The sequence below is a fragment of the Dipodomys spectabilis genome, unplaced genomic scaffold, assembly GCF_019054845.1.
Source record: "Dipodomys spectabilis isolate Male_0828 unplaced genomic scaffold, ASM1905484v1 ptg000361l, whole genome shotgun sequence".
Lineage (NCBI taxonomy): Eukaryota > Metazoa > Chordata > Mammalia > Rodentia > Heteromyidae > Dipodomys > Dipodomys spectabilis.
The window spans coordinates 2,187,885-2,204,563 of NW_024871038.1; the positions used below are offsets into that span (position 1 = coordinate 2,187,885).

Sequence of the window (16,679 nt, forward strand, 5' to 3'; positions counted from 1 at the left end):
TTCTTTGCTCTAATATCAGCTTTATCTGATTATCATATGATGTGACAGAATAGGTTCTTTATTAAACTTAAGATATATTTTAAAAGACCTAGAAAATTCTTTCTCACTTATTAAGTGCAAATGTATGGCAAATTGTCTCATTTCTTACATATTTGAATATCACTATAAATTCAGCTTATGATTATCATGAATAGTAACATATTCTGATTAATTACTTTACTTTGTAACAGTTTTTAAACTTTTTGCTTCTCTACTGAAGTTTAATTATTAAACCAACGTCAACTACTGGGGAAATACATGGACATCTCATTCCAACTGGTACTCAAAGTCTCTGGTTAGGCAATTCTGATGAAGACAAGGAAGAAGATGAAAAAGTGAGGAATGGTATCATTTGTAAGAAAAAAATGCAGAAGGATCCAAGCAAATTTCTTCTTTGGGCTGCTGAAATTAATCGGCTTTCTACAGTGTGGCGAAAACTTTCCAAAAAGGCCACTCGTGTGAATACTAGGGATGACGATGAGTACACTGCTCTTCATCAGGAAACCTACAGTTGACACTGAGACATTGTCCATGAGTTGGTGGCTCGAGGCAGATATTCATGCAATAACTGTGAATGGCTGGACACCCCTGCACAGTGCTTATACGTGGAATAATACCAGTGTGGCTTCTTTCTTACTTCATCATGATGCAGATACCAATGTCTAAACGAAAGGCCTCTTGACCTCCTTGCATCTTGCTGCTGGGAATAGAAACAGCAAAGATACGTTTGATCTCCTTCTTTTGAACCATTATTTTAAACCAGGTCTGAAGAACAACTTGGAAGAAACTGCATTTGATACTGCCAAAAGGTAAGTATGTATGACTACCTCTTTGAAGTTATGAAAGGCTGTACAAATTGTTCTCCTATGTCTTAATGATTTGGTTAAGTTACTTAAATTTAAAAAATGCCAGTCCATCCTTTGTCTCTGTACAAAATATTTTCACAATACAAAGCAACAGTAATATCTTACTTTAAAAATTCATGGATTCCATGGTATTCTTCCAAATGAATTGCCTGACTTTGATGTCAAAATATATTCAAGAGTTGTTTGTATACATCTATAATGATTTCTGTAGAGCTTGTGATTTTTAAAATCAGAAATAATTTTACCATATCTGTTGAAATGAGTAGTACAGAACCTGAAGATATTTCTGGTGCTTGTCTGAAGAAAGTATATTTTAACATATTCTGTATTCTGTTTGTAAAATGTCCAAATCTATTTCATTCTCTCCTAGATATAATACTTTGAATACTACATTGTTATATATTATATAAATTCATAAATAAATGTGTCCTTACAGATTGCATTCCATATAAAAACAGTTTAAGATTCTTTTTTCTCCTAGGTCCTTATAGTATTTTATTTCTTTGGGATAAAATTAAAATGTTATCTAATTTCAAAAATTTTGTAAAGGTTATGCTATGTAAAGACCTTTCTAAGGTGAAGCTTTAATACACTGATATCAAACTAACTTTTAATTATATGAATCACATATGTTGTTAAACTTGTATTTTTGTAATCAACTTTTTAATAACTGTTTGTCATTTCTACCAACTGAAGAATGAAAAATATGGAATAATTCGCATATTTTCATATCATCCTTGTCCAAGTGGCATGTTAATCTCTATATTGTTGTACTTTATGTATATGTGCTGCCGAAGCATGTAGTATCCTGTAAATTTAAGTAGTTAATGATGCAGTCTCTATACAGGCATATATCCTTGGTTGTCTATTTGTAACAAGGAAACCTTATTGTTACTAACAATGCTATTGATCTTATTTCTCTGAAATTCTGTGTATAGTGGAAAAAACATATTGTTCGGTAGATAGCTCACACTTGCATTTTTTTGCCAATGACTATTTTAAGTCTTTTTCATTTTAAATTTGATCATACTTTGAAGCCTTTATAGCTAGGTTCAAAGAGATGGCTTTTCAAGTACTTATTTATCAACTGAGTTAGCTTTGTGGAGCTAATGGATTCAAAGTAAGCCTTGCTGAAGAGCTACTTCTAAACTTTTGCAGCTTAAAATTTCCCAAATGAGGTCTTACTGGCACAAATGTCTACTGACCCTTTACCCTTCTTCCATGTAGTAACAGACCAAACAGAATATCTTACCCTGACAGCAAAGATTATCTTACTGGAACAAAACTAATCTTAGTTACAAGGGATCATAGAGAAATAAACAGTTCTGACTAGAAAGTATTTTATCAAAATGTAGTTGTTTATTATACCTACCATTTCAAAAATAGCTAAAGCCAAGAAGGTGAAAAAAAATGTTCTTATGCATTATTGTCCTGACCTGTCTACCATCCAACCAGATAGGAACATACACTACTGAATTTCTATCACCAAATATTTCCATAGATCCAGGAGAAGTCCATATTTTTCTCCTTGATATTAGGCCTTACATTGGTAATGTTTTAGTCACAGTGTTTCCTCTTGCCTCTAGGCTGTAAATCAACAAATGGTAAAGCTTTAGGTCTAACTCTACCAAACTCTGAGGTAGAGATAATGGAATAATACTGTAAAACAGAGTTGCCTTTGATACCTTAACCACAACAGAACAATGAAAAACATTTCCTTATATTACATATAGTTATATATTTTGTATTTATATGTGCTAATTTTATGTTTCACACAATGAAACATACTAGAATTAATCGATAATTTGACAAATAAATTGATATTTATTATAATAAATAGATTGGAATATAAATAATTAGGTTTAGAATATATATTAGAATATAAGAAGTATCAGTGCAATGTCTTCGGTATAAACTTGTGATACCTTCCAAGTGTTCTTAGTCTACTGAATTCACATGGTAAAAAAAAATGTTGTTTTCCTCTAATCTGCAAGGGATTTTACTCTGCTGCTCTGTATATTGTTTTAACTCGCTGGACCAAGAATGGTTTTCTCCATATTTCTGATCATACCCAAATTTTGCTGATATGATGTCCAAAGGGTATTATTATTCTACAGGACCCACGCGTCCTAGGATCCCAGGTTCCAGTTATCTGCATCATCAGATAACAAGGGCAAGTCTTCTCACCTAGGCCCATGCAACATGCCAACAGAAAGTAATTGAAGACTCATCTTAACTTCTCATTTCCTATAATAATTTAGGTCCCCAATTACACAGGGTTTAGCAGTAAGCAATTGTGAAATGCAAGGCAACTTAAAATGAAAGATGAGATCACAAAATCTGAGAGAAACTACTGTAATTCACACTTTCAATTTACAGATGACCAGCCCATATGAGTGAACAAGATCACAAATGTCACAAGAATATCTTTAATACCCCTCTCCTAATGATTAATGAAAGATTTCAGTCCAGTATAAGTAGGACAAAAAATAGTTCCTGGAAGGATAAAATCCATAATTTGTCTACCAAGGCTCGGAAAACTTGAATTAGAAGTCAAATAGAATTCAGAAAAACATTAATTGAGAAGATCCTTAGTGCTTCAAAACACTGGTACTTCAGTAAAACTTGGTTATGTAGTATAAAAAGGTTGTCATTCTCAAATCAATGGTAACCTATATTTAATCTCCTGAAAATATATTCCTTTTAAAATAATTTTTTTAGGGGGTCCAGGCGTGGGGCTTGATCTCGTGGCCTAGGCGCTGTCCCTCAGCTCTTCAGCTTAAGGCTAGCACTCTACCACTTGAGCCACAGCACAACTTCCAGATGTTTTTTCTTTTTGTTTTTTTTTCTTTTTGGTTTTTTCTTTTTGATTTTAAAAGATCACAAATATTTGCCTTATCATGTTGTTTGATATTTTCCTTAAGAAATATGACTTCAAGTCTTGAATATGGGTACTCATCAGAGATGTGACAAACATAAAATCTGTCTTCTATTTCTATCATATTCCTCCACAGTAATAAATTTTAGTTTTCTTCTTTTCCCAAAAGTTATAGGTAGTAGAAAATATTATCCCATGTAAAATAAAATAATCACAAACCATTGTACAAAGCCATTTATAAAAACTGCTAGTTAGCCAAACATTCTAAGCCATTTTTAAACTTTCTTGTTGACTAAAGATTAATCTTCCAAATGGATAAGAATAAAATCAGGTCTAGGTCCTTCACATCTCCAGGCTTTCAAATTGTTATTGCAGATGAATTAATTATGGAAATATAAGCTGATATCAGTTCAAGTATATGCAGGTTTGAAATGCCATGGAATGTATATAAACCTGTCAAAGTATGAACAGACAGTTTAACAGAATGACTATAAAGAAGTTGAAACCAGAGAAGAATATTAGTAAAAGCATAGAATGAATGAAAAATTAAAAAGTGGCAAGTACAACTAGAACACTCAATGTACATATGTGATAAAGGAAGTGGTAAATCTGAAATAAATCTTGGAGAAGGGGTTGGTTGAGAATGATAGAAGGAGTGACTCTGATCCAGGAGCACTGGACAATTACATGGACATATTTAATTGTAACACACTACCACAACCTTTTGAAATTAAGTTAAAAACACAACAAAAACCAAACACACAAATGTCACAACCAAACAGCAATCTCTAGAGAGTATGAATATGACCTCTCAAAATTTTAAATAGTTAATCAAAGGCAGTATGGGAAAAGCAAACCAACTGTTCAAAGAGGGCAGTTTGGGGTAGGGGAGAATTTTGAACAGATTTAAATAGATTGTCTAAGGTTATAAATCACCTACATCTGCAGCAAATATTTTCTAATGGGAGACCTCTTTGTCTGAACTGGATATTCCAGTCCTGAGATACACTTGATAGCTGGTGAATATAGAATGGAAGAAACAAGATCAAAACTCATTACTCCATTGGAGAGAAAACAGTCCTCTATGTTTTCTCTCATCTCTCTTTACTACTCTTTTTCATACTTTTCAGTCAAGTGATTTTGAATTATGTCTTTCCTTCTTTGTTCTGGCAAAGTAATCGGTCAATGTAATTCACTAAAGATTATTTGCCATTTTTTCTATTATGCTGTTTACTTGTCCAATTATGCTGTTTATGAGTCCATTAAACTTCCCTCTTGCATTTGGTTGCCACGAAAACCCAACATCTATGATAATGAGGACAAACTCTCATGTAAAACATTGTCTCCAAAAAACCAATCCAAGAAGCTGTGATCACAAATATTTAGCTATACGTTTTTGTTTTTTACCTTGAAAGTCTTCTTGTGTCTAAAGTGCCCACAAAAATAAGTACTCCACCGCTTTTTGGTTCAATTACTTCTAACCTTAAAGATATAGTTTGCTAACAAGATGCTTAGAGGAAACCGAAGAATACTCCACTTTTATCTTCTCACTTAAGACTCTCGTTAGATACCATATCAGGAACAGTGAAGTTATTCTTTGCAAAATTACTTCAATAGATTATTTTTCTCTTGGTCTTGCATTTGCTTAACAAGATGTATCGAGGGGCTGGGAAGTTGGCTCAGTGGTAGAGTACTTGCCTTGCATGCTCGAGGCCCTGGGTTCGATTCCTCAGCACCACATAAGAAAAAAAGCTGAAAGTGGCGCTGTGGCTCAAGTGGTAGAGTGCTAGCCTTGAGCTGAAGAGCTGAGGGGCAGCGCCCAGGCCCAGAGTTCAGGCCCCACGACCAGACCCCCCAAAAAAACAAAAAACAAAGAAACAAGATGTATGGAGAAGAATAGAGTTAAATCACCCATACCTTGGATGACAGTGTCTGTTACAAAGGACAATACTTCAATGTCCTATTTCAATGTCCTCCTCTTAGCTCTTACCTGATTTCCAATTAATCACAGCTGCTTGGCTTAAAGTCTAGAGAAGTGGAAGGATTATAAGGCCTCCCCCACTGCTACGTCTTCATGGTTTCTCTTTTAAAACTGTTTTATTTGGATGTGGAATTTATTTTTATGTCTTCATTCGATCTAGTGTGCATTGAAGTGAGCCAAATAGGCTCTGTAAAACCACTTTAGGTAGCAAAAATATTAAGACAATCTATTTAAAAAAGTTTTGGCCTCCCTCCACTGCCGAAGCCAATACGCTTAGCTAGGGCTTCTAAGAACACTGTTTTCTTACTTTTTCCATTTGCTCTTCTTTTCTGATCCCAAAACTTTTTGGCTCATGTAATAAGAGAAGTCTTCATTGTCTCATGTTAATAATGATATTATATTTTTGAGCCACTTAGAAATGTGAAATCATTGGTTTGAAGTATCCAATCAGATTTTTTTCTGTTTCAGTGCTTTATGTGCAAAGACATTGTAGAAAATATTATAAACAGAAAAGTGTAAACCCAATACCTTCTTTCATTGTAGAGGGCACTTTCTCCCTAAATAGTTTGACCCCAATTATCTTTTTCAGAGGATTACTGTTTGGTAAGTAAAGGTCAAATCACAATTTTGATGTCTTTTTTTAAAGAACTTTGAATTTAAATTCCACTACAACCTTGTTTCACACAGTAAGAGTATATTTCTTGGGTAAGGACAATTCTCAAGGTTACCTACAGGATTTACAGCAAGGTTTGTGAGGTTTGTTTGTTTAGTGTGAAAAAGAGCCATCTTCACCCACATTGCTCCCTCTGAGCTAAGTCTCCATGGATTTCTTTGCATGAAAGCCTATTCTCCCAGGCAATTTAAAAAATTTTTTAATAGGCTAACTTGTTAAAAAGTTTGAACAATTAAAATTTACCTGTCATAACTTTAAAACTCTTTTGAAATTCCTTTAACAGAATCCTAATTCCACCTTTACCATCAAAAACAGTTAATATGTTGTTTTCATGATATCGTGTCCATGCAACTATTATTTTCCAGGGCCTTTGTTATGCTATATATATGAGCATATATGCTGATGCTAAGCAAAATGAAATCCAAGATATGGAAACAGAGATTTTTATTTGTGGTTGTTGTTTTTAATGTACTATGTGATTTCTATTTTCTTTTGGCATTTTTCCCTATGGTTTATTCCCTGCTGTATTTGATTTTGATACCCTGTGTATTGGTATACATTTACCTTAATTAGGGAAGGGAATAGGAACAACAAAATGGCGAGAAACAGGACAAAGGGCAAACCAATGCAATAGAAATGCTCACAAGACAATATGATGGAAATGTACTTTACAACTTGTAAGGGGTATTGTGGTGAAGGAAAACTGTGAGAAAAATGAGAAAGGGGATAACAAGTTTGAAACATTATGTATTCACTACCTTACAATTTTTGTAACTCCACTGTACATAACTTTGACAAGAAAATTAAATAAAATAAATAAGTTACATGAAATAAAATTTCACTGTATTGGTATAGTAGATATTATTATTTTAGTAACTTTTAAAAATCAATACTATTTGGCATTAAATATGAATTAATTACCCTTTTTTATCAGAGGGCCATAAACTTGAATGTTATCTAACTAGACAATATTTTCACAATATACTTGCCAATATTTTGAAAAAAGAATAAACTTAAACTTTCTCATACTAAAACAGAAAACAGTTTCATTCTATGGAAACCCATAACTTTTAAAAGTAAATAAGTTGTTAAGAGGACAGAATATATGTGTTCTTCAAAATTCCTATGACTAATAACTACTCATTTTCAAATTCTGAGCATTCCTACCTGAGAGCTTCAAAACAGTACCTGTTTGCATGTTATGTAATTCTGCAATAGATTCATATTCCAATGGGTTGCTACAGATTGAGAAGTAAACAGAAAAATAGCCACATTCTGGTAAAGGATAAAACTATGAAGCATCTGTAATAATTCATTCTTCAAGAGTAAACAATTGTTTATCAGAGTAAGCTATTATTTCTATGACCATTAATCCGAAGATTCATGCCATAAAGTCATCCTAGCCCAACAGTTTCCAAGGTGTAGAGTGCACCTCAAATTTCCCTTAACTTACATCACGAATACTTATCTCTATTGTGAAAAAATACTACACTTCTGCTAATGTGATGCCTTCCATGTTCTTGAAAGAATACCACAATAAACTGGGTTGCATCATTTTCCCCCACTGGTATTCTTGAGATGAGAACATTTGCAAATATTATTCATATTTATACTTTTTTAACTATCATAGATATTCAGGATGCTAAAAGCGCAATGTTACAGTTCAAAACCCACCCAGGCAGGAAGGTTCCTTAGATGTTTATCTCCAATAAACTTCTCAGCAAAAGCCAGACAGAAGTGGCACTGAGATTGAAGTGGTAGGGCACAAGCCTTGAGCATAAACAGGCTCAGAGACAGTGTTCAGGCCCAGAGTTCAAGCACTAGGACAAACCAATAAAACAAAAACAAAAATGAAAACAAACCCCAAACCTAGCATTTTTCTCATTGTATACAGAGGCACATAATTAAGGAAATTGCTTCCTGTTACATAGGTGGAAGAAAGAAGATGTCACACAATTATTCTCCTCATACTATGTTATACCAAAGCCTCAAAAATTGCTTTTTCTAAATTTATAAATTAATATCATCCATTTCTTGGCAACTCTGTCTACATTATTCACATTATCATTTTATACATGAATTGTTGGAATTATCTATTAACTAATTTCTAATTATATCTCTCTTGAAAGAATATTCTAGGCAAGTAGACTGCAAGAATCATTTGTGAATTTGTCAATTAAACCCTCTACTTAAAAATAATTTTGGCGCTGGGAAGGTGGCTCAGTGGTAGACTGCTTGCCTTACATGCATGAGGCCCTGGGTTCGATTCCTCGGCACCACATAAGAAAAAAACCCGCAAGTGGTGCTGTGGCTCAAGTGGTAGAGCACTAGCCTTGAGCTGAATAGCTGAGGGACAGTGTGCAGCCCCAGAGTTCAGGCCACACGAATGACAAAAAAAGAAAAGAATTTTGTAGTATCCAATAGAATATGAAATTACAAACAAAACCAAAATATTTATTTTAAATCTCAATTCTAATTTAGCAACATTTACAAAGTCCTACATTAGACAAACTTTGCTATTTCTCCGGCTTAAGCTTTTATAATCCTTCATAATTTCTTTGGAATCCAACAGAATGATGATTACTTACTTTGTCAAATTTTGGAAGGTATTCATGAGTCATTTTGCATCTAAGAGTATTCTGTAATGGAGAGAGAATTTAAAGCACAAGTGAGGATTATATATGAGTTGCATTTCAATAGGTAACCTGACTTCTCAAAAAATGACAAAATTATCCCAACCTTCCAACAGTGTATTCCTTTCTTGTTTGGTTTGTTTTATTTAGACAAAATTATACTAACTAGTCCAGGGAAGGTATCAGTATGTAATTCCACTCTCTAATCTTCTGTTTTAGTCTGAGTGCTAGAATTCTAGGCTTATATTACATTGCCCTGCCATAGTTTCTTGTTTTATTTAATCTAGATACAGATTAGAAATTCTGAATTTCTCCAGTGATATTACCCACTACACTGCTCAGACTGTTCCTGTACTATTTTCAAACATTTTCTAACATTTGACACAGGATATGAACATTTTCAGATGCACCTGCGGGGTCTCTGATTCATTCCTCAATGTGTCCGATACCTTTAATAATGATTACTTGACTCTCTTACTATCTCTGGTCCCTACCTATGTAATATTCTCAAACATTTTTGAAAAAAGTAACTTGAGGACTTTCTAATATTAAAAATTATCACATGATTTTAGTCTTACTCAGGACATATTTTCTATTGTTTTCAAGCTTTTCTACATATTATGAGTCATTTCATTTGTGTTTTGTGTGTGCACATATAAGTGCCTCAGTGTGTATGTGTATGTTTGTATGTATGTATGCAAAAGCCTCAATCTCTTATTCATCAATCTTGCTCATGACTGGTATTCCATCACCTGAGCCATTCTTCCAATCCAGCTTTTGGCTCCTCAATTATAGGTACTGTTGCAAAGTCTGCTCTACCCTAGCTGGATGCAAACTGAACTATGCAGACTCCTTTACATTCTTAGGTTTTATTTCTCCAGGAGTATCAACTTTTAAGCTATAAACATTTTTGTGAGTGTAAGTCTATGCTGTAGCCCAGGTTTGTAACTCAAGAATTCATATAAAGATAGATGAATATACCCATTACATACCCTGAGTGTATACTGTTAGAAATGTGATCATAAGCTGAGTGGTGGTGAGATCTAAGGATGGGGGTTCAAAGCCAGCCCGGGTAGGAAAGTTCCGGAGACACTTTTCTTCAATTAACTACAAGAAAACTGGAAGTGGCACTGTGGATCAAGTAGAGCATTAGCCGTGAGCTGAATAGCAGAGGAACAGTGCCCCGGCCCAGAGTTCAAGTGCCAAGACCACCACCAACAACAATAAATATATAAGGAAAGAAAAAGAAATATCATCTTAGCCAGCAGTTCAGTGCTAGTATAAGCCCTATTCTCTCAAGATGGATTTTTTTCCAGTGAAGTCCATGCTCTTATATCTGACTTGCATTGGAACCAGAATTATACTTCCATTCTACTTTCTACATAGTTGTGTGATTAGCAAGCGTGATTTAGAAAGAGAGTGGCCTCATACTTCGTGTTCCACTTAGGAGTAATGCTTTCTCTATATCACTCCCATAAATCTACATACGGGACTTGGCTTTATTGTTTCAATGTTTTCTTATTTGTAGAGTCTTCTATAGTGTATTGAACCCATATACTTTAACACAGAATTTCTCTTTCTCCTATTATTGCTATAGTTTCCCTTACTGTTAACTCAAATACACTTGGGAAATAATGTGCTGTACATACATTCACAAAAAGAATGATCTAAGAACCTTCTTTCCATTTAAAATCCACTTTAATTTACAGAGACCTTACAAAGATTGAACTCAATGTACTCATGGATAATATATTTATAAGCAATATAAATTTCATATGATCTCTTTACTAAGTTTTCTCTGAAACACGTGTTACCTCAGGTCCAATGGTGTCCTTGTGTTATTTCAGTGAAGCCAGAAAACATTCATTATACCTCAAGAAGCACCATCGATTGTTACTGGAAGTAAAGGAAACTGGATATGGAAACTGATCCCAGGAGAGGAATGGAACATAGAGGAATGACATAGTTCAAGTTAACTTGTGCTTTCCTTTTTACTGTACAAGAAAAGAAACATAAGGCTTGAAGGAAACTCTGTCCTGGACTTTTTCGAGTATGTTCTTTTCTCATAAAAAACTTTTCTGTAAAGTTATAGTTGAGAGTATTACAAAAAGAAATAATGTGCCATTTGAAAGCCATCATAGAAAAAAAGAAATAACGTTGTTTTAAATGTGTTCTACGGCAAAGAAACAAAGACAGGGAGGTTTTAAAGTGCCTTACGGATGGATATTTCACCCCAGAGATGAATCTCTATTTGCAGGAGTCAGTTATCAATTTCTTTAGCCTGGTCCTGAGTTCTCCAGAGCAATAAGGATTCCAAAAAAGCAGGATCCAGTGAGTATGATCACCAAAAGGAGCCTCTTGTCAAATGAGTACTCCTTTAAGGAGGGTCCCAAAGAAATATCTGGGTTTTTGTTTGCTTGTTTAGTTTGTGCTGGTTCTGGGGCTTGAACCCAGATGCTGGACCCTGTCCCTGAACAGTTTTCTTTCCTGCCCACCTGCCCCCAAAGCTAGTACTCAACTGCTTGAGCCGAAACTCTACTTGTGCTTTTTTGGTGTTTAATTAGAAATGAGTTTGACAGACTATCTTGCCTGGGTTAGCTTTGAACTAAGATAGTAAGAAAGCTAAGTGACATCAACTGAATAGACTTCTCTTTTGAAACAACTAATATTTGATGAAGTTTTTTGTAAAGCTAATATTTGACAATTTTTAAAAGTAGAGAATATGTCCAGCAAAGAAGCCATAAAGTAAATAATTCAGCAAAAGTAGGTGCATTAAATCATTTTGGAATTTATTTTTCTGCTTAGGAAGATTATTAATCTTGTCATTCCTTTGGGGGAAAAGAAGGCATATTTCACTTTATTTTTTGGTCGTGGGGCTTGAACTCTGATCCTGGGCGCTGTCCCTCAGCTCTTCAGGTCAAGTTGAGTGCTCTACTACTTTTGCTACAGCACCACTTCCGGGTTTCTGGTGTTTAATTGAAGATAAGGGTCTCATGGGCTTTCCTGACCAGGCTGGCTTTCAACCACAATCCTCTGGTCTCAACATCCTGAGTAGCTAGTATTACAGGCGTGAACCACCAGCACCTGGCTCATATTTGCATTTATGTGCACTGAATGACACTATGTAGACAAACAATGGAAATTTGAACCAAATGATGCCATTGCATCTTTTCAGAAAATTTGAGGTAGCAATAAGTATGTCCTCCTTTTCCATTCTGTTACATTAATGACTCATTAGCTATGGGACCCTCCATTAGCATCCTCTACCATCTATATAGGTGTATTTAGTATCAGGAAATGTTCATAGAGAAATATAGAAAGACAGATTTTAGAAAGCAAAGGATATCGAGTATGAAAGAACAGCATAGAGATAGATACATTTATAACAGAGATTAAGAACTAGCCTAAGAGATTTAGAATGCTAAAGGCAATGAGGAATAAGCCTAGTTGAAAACTAGTTCTTCAATAACCAAAATTGTTTTCTAGAACAATTTCTGGTATACCTTAGTTACTATCATTTATTCCTTTGATCTGGTGTTATTTTTTCTCTTGTGTCACAACGGTTAATTAGCCTCTGCCTTTTTGTTGCGGTCACTGACCAAAAAGTTTTCCAAATGTCACTTAGATTACCCTTCTCTTTGTGATTAGCAGAGACCACACAAAATCCTGGAATCTTTGAATTTCCAGAATTAATCTTCACCTGACATCTAAGCACATTCCTGGCATTAATTGCTGTGACCTAATGACAAAAACTTTTTTTTCAACACAGTATTATAAGTAAAATACATGAATTAGGGACTATTGTCTGGTGTCAGTTTGGAAGGAGCAATTGTATATTCAAAGTATGTATCCTTTATTTTGCATTTACTAATTTTTTTCTTTTTCTATTGTGAAAATACTGTACAGAGGGGTTACAATTACATGGGCAAGATGAGTACATTTCTTATCAAGCATAGTATCCTCCTCCTTTGGTTCCTCTTCCCACCCCCTCCCATCCTCCACCTGCCCCCAGAACCAATCCTCCTTCCCATCCCCCCCTCACAAAAGTTGTAAAGTTTGTTTTTGACATAACGACTTGTACATCGCATTTTTGCAATGGGTCCACCTGTATCCCTATTTAAATGATGTGTTTTTTCCCTTCCTCTCCACAAATTATACCATTATCAAGTACAGTGAAAGCAAGGATTATACTCTGGGTGAGGGACATACAAAACAACAAAGAAATAATTTCATAAGTGTGTTAGAAACAATAACATGAAAGAAAAAAACACTTAAATACATATCTTAGGGTTCATTTCCCTAACAGCAACTTATCTGATCTTTTCTGCTTGACTCAGACATACACTAGTTATTGCAAATAAGGGAAACCCAGGGCTTTCTTCCTTCCTTCCTTCCTTCCTTCCTTCCTTCCTTCCTTCCTTCCTTCCTTTCTATCTTTCTTTTTTTCTTTCTTTCTTTCTCTTTCTTTCTTTCTTTCTTTCTTTCTTTCTTTCTTTCTTTCTTTCTTTCTTTCTTTCTTTCTTTCTTTCTTTCTTTCTTACTTTCTTTCTTTCTTTCTTTCTTTCTTTCTTTCTTTCTTTCTTTCTTTCTTTCTTTCTTTCTTTCTTTCTTTCTTTCTGTCTGTCTGTCTGTCTTTCTTTCTGTCTTCCTTTTTTTGCTCAAGGCTAGCATTCTACCACTTAAGGCACAGGATCACTTCTAGTGTTTTTTTGTGTATGTGGTACTGGGGAATTGAACCCAGGGTTTCATGCATGCTAGGCAATCACCGTACCATGAAGCTACATTCACAGAGCCCTAAATGACTTTCTTAAGATGGCTTTACATTTTCATTCCATAGCTATATCGTAATTTTGGCCAGGTGCTAGAAAATGATGTAAAAAAAAATACAATACAATAAGTCCAGGAAGGTTGGATGGAAAATGAATAACCGTCATGGTCTAGCCAGGGCACAGAGGGGCTTACGTCATGGAGCTGTTTCAACAGTCTGAGCTAGACAGCTCCTGACCCACAGCCCACCTCCTGAATGAGAGGGCTACCTTAGGTTCCAGCCACATAGGGACACTGGGCCACCTCATCCAGAAAACATTCAGCTAGTTACTATGAGAGAGACGAAGAAAGAAAATCAGAATTATGCTTAAGTTGGGTGCCGGAGGCTCAGAACTCTAATCCTAGCTATACAGGAGGCTGAGATATGAGGATCAGGGTTCATAGCCAGTCCGGGCAGGAACGTCTGTGAGACTCTTATCTTAAAACAACCACCAGAAAACCGGAAGTGAGCTCAAGTGGTAGAGCACTAGCCTTGAGCTGAAGGGCTCGGGAACAGCGCCCAGGCCTAGAGTTCAAGACCCACAACTGACAAGAAGTGGATTCCCACCACATGAAGTGGACTGAACAGCACCCATTGTCCCAGGGAGCATGGTAGAGAAGACAGGCTGTGCTTCCTGCGATCTTGAGGTCTAAGTAGGTCACCCAGCTTCTCCGTGCATCTGTTTCCTCATCTGCAAAACTCAACATAGTAAAGGATCCCCTTCCTCAAGGGGATAGGGTAATGATGAGAGCCATGTTTTGTTTGATAATCCCACACCTGTTGCACAATTAATAACAGACCCCACCTGAGCGCTTTCCGGGTATCTTCCTGTCATATGCTCACAGAATTGCTGAGAACCTTATCTGAAGGAGGCTCCCTCTGTGCCTAGCCATGCTCCACAGATCCCTCTGTATAAATCCCTTGTTTCCTCACAACTGTCCTGTGAGGAGACTGAGGTCCGATGCTTTCGGCACTATCCAGAGTTTCACATGTGGTCAAGAATCTGCTGGCATGGACTAAAAGTTTGGGATAGTCTATCTAAACCAATAACTGAGCATGGTGCTACATGTCTACCATCCCAACTACAGAGGACCATGCTTGGTGGAGCATACCTGTCACAGATAGGAGGACCCCGATCCAGCACAGCCTGAGTCTCTATTGAGCCTCTTTCTCAGAAATGCCCAAGACAGAAAGGTGGCTCCTCAGAGCCAGGGAGAGGAAACAAGCAGGGAGTCATGGTGCCCCCAGTTGAGTGTCTGACCAGGGGCAGGGGTGGTGTTGGGGCAGCCACTCGCCTGTGCTGCTCGGAGAAGCTGTTGGCAGCTGTTCCAGGTGGGAAGAGCAGCGATGGAGGTGGCATTGTGGACACATGGGCCCAGAACAGAGGACCAGGGGCAGGGACCTGGTTGGGGCCTTATGCCTGCTGGCAGTGCGCCATTGCCTGAGGTTTGAAACCCAGCACCACAAGAAGGGGGAAGGGAGCAGTGGCGCTGGTGGGAGCATCAATTTCCTACTATACTTCAAACTCTCCTAGAGTCTCCTGCTGATCACTCAACCACCTCTACCTTCCTCAACTTCTGGTAGTGTTGTAAACAGAGGGAATCCCAGTGCTACTCAGCAGCATGGAATGTGGGCGTGGCCACCATTCTTGTATCCCATTGGTCAGAAAGGAACATGAAAGAATGGGGGTGTGGCCGGAATCCTGTGATGCAGGCAATATGGGCAGAGCAAGATGACAGCGGCTCCCCTAGCCTTTTTCCCAGGGAACTCTGTCCAATGCAGTTGGGGACAAGAGGGTAAACTGCTTTAGCTGGATGGCTGCACAGATTGTTTTGTATGTGTGTTTGTTGCCAGTTATGGACCTTGAACTCAAGATCTGGACACAGTCTGTGAGCTGCTTTTGTTCAAGGCTGGTTTTTCCTCCACACTTGGTATGTTGGCACTGAAGTTGGAAAGGGGTCTCAAGGACTTTCTTGGCTTGGGTGACTTTGACCATGATCCTCCTTTCACAGCCTTGTAAGTATCAAGGAGGACTGCTGAGAGCCACTGGTGCCTGCCTAATCATTGGTCTTGCTGATGTTCTTGGACAGAATGGTGAGTACACTATTCTCGCTGTGAAGTGGTGGGAGCTGGAGCCCACAGTTCGAATCCTGATCCTGCCACCTCCAAATGGCAGGAGATCCTAAGAAACTTGTTCCTATCTATATGATACCCAATGGAATATTATGTATGTCATGATTGAATGGGCAGTTCTTGAATGATTCAATGATAAAATTATACACAATTATATTATAGGACACTAATCAATTTTAGTTAATACTTTATTAAGCATTTAAACAATCACATTCATAAAATGGAGACATAATGAAATACCTAAGAATTGGGCCACACATACTATAAAGGTTCCATTATTTTTCGGCCAGGACTGGGATTTGAACTCATGGTCTGGTAACTATGTTGCACTGTGTGGGAAGTGGAAGTTTGCCTCCTTGATGTCAAGAAATTCACGTCTGTTCCTTAGGCCTGATATCGATCCTCAGCACTAGAAAACATCCTATACATATATGATTTATATTTACATACATATGTTGACTATATTGCATTCAGTGTAGTTATTTTATTTTTTGTTTTGTTCATGTATTGACCGTTTATTTTATTGACTATTATGGCACATAGTACATTGATTACATAAGGATATAGGTCTGCATATATACTCCCCTTCATACCTGACACCCAGGACATTCACAGAAAAGGAAAACATGTGTTACCATCAGCTTATTACTCAACAATTCATTGTTTGGG

General features: G+C 36.6%; 1 pseudogene; it reads right to left on the reverse strand.

Moving 5' to 3' along the window:
- Positions 1–1,605: 1,605 nt before the first annotated feature.
- Positions 1,606–1,705, reverse strand: LOC122095791 (annotated as a pseudogene).
- Positions 1,706–16,679: the final 14,974 nt, after the last annotated feature.